Source organism: Pteropus alecto, unplaced genomic scaffold (genome assembly GCF_000325575.1).
Source record: "Pteropus alecto unplaced genomic scaffold, ASM32557v1 scaffold87, whole genome shotgun sequence".
Classification (NCBI taxonomy): Eukaryota; Metazoa; Chordata; class Mammalia; order Chiroptera; family Pteropodidae; genus Pteropus; species Pteropus alecto.
Genome location: NW_006443225.1, coordinates 21,135,434 through 21,136,379, shown reverse-complemented (window position 1 = coordinate 21,136,379; position 946 = coordinate 21,135,434). Strand labels below are relative to the sequence as shown.

Below are 946 nucleotides of genomic sequence, written 5' to 3'. Positions count from 1 at the left end.
TCCCGGACGGATGCTGTCCCAGAGGGACGGGTGGAAGGCAGTTAAGCTGCTTCACCGGCTCCAGGTCACCGCCCCCGCTCCCTCGGTGAGAGGCGACAGGACAGGCAGGGACGGACGCGAAGCCTCTCTCTCAGGGCACGGCCGCCGCCGAGTAGAAACCCGGTGAGTTATGAAGAGAGGCGAGCGCACGCGGCCTGCTGCAGGCTGCGCATCACCCGCTGTCTGAAATGCCAGGGAAAACTGGGGCACGAAAAGCCTGTGTGTGTGTGTGTGTGTGTGTGCGTGCGTGTGCGTGTGCGTTTCTTACACGAATCTTTTTCCCTCCTACGCTCCTCGCTTAACCAGCAGACGCCCCGCGGGACTGCGATCGCTCATGTCAGCGTCCGCGTTTGCCCTGAAACGCAGAGACGCAGCCAACGCGCATTTCCTGACCCACTCAGCAGTGATTTCAGCTGAACATCAGGCTTCTGTGGCTGCTGCAGAAGCAGAAACCGTGCGTCTTCCCCATCGGAAGGCAATTTCTGAATGATGCTGTTATTCAACTGGAATGCCCTCTCTGGATGCGCTCGTCTGAGGTCACCTCACGTGCCGTCTCAAAGAGGCCCCTCCTGGCCCCTCGTCACTCACTCCATCAGATCACAGGGGCCTACGTCCAGCAGAGAACTTGCCACGGGCCCCGAACATGTTTATTTTCTACCTCGAGTGCCCGCCAGCCCCGAGGCCTCGCCCAGACTTCCTCTCTCGCCAGCCGCGTCCCTGTCTCAGCCGGAAACACCCCCACCCCAAGCCCGATCGAAGGCAAACCCCACAGCTGCTGCGCCTCCCACAGCCCACCAACCACACCGACATCTGCTACCTGTACCTCCCTGAGCCTTATCTACTCCTGCTTCCCCCGAATCTATCCTCAAGGTGTGGCTTACAGGATACTCTTAAAACACAGAGCGAC

The 946-nt window shown here is 60.1% G+C and overlaps 1 protein-coding gene across 1 annotated transcript in view; it reads right to left on the bottom strand.

The window, feature by feature from the left end:
- LOC102895456 (carbonic anhydrase 13) overlaps positions 1-946 on the bottom strand; it is a 16,307-nt gene that overhangs the window by 6,854 nt on the left and 8,507 nt on the right. The window lies entirely within an intron of this gene.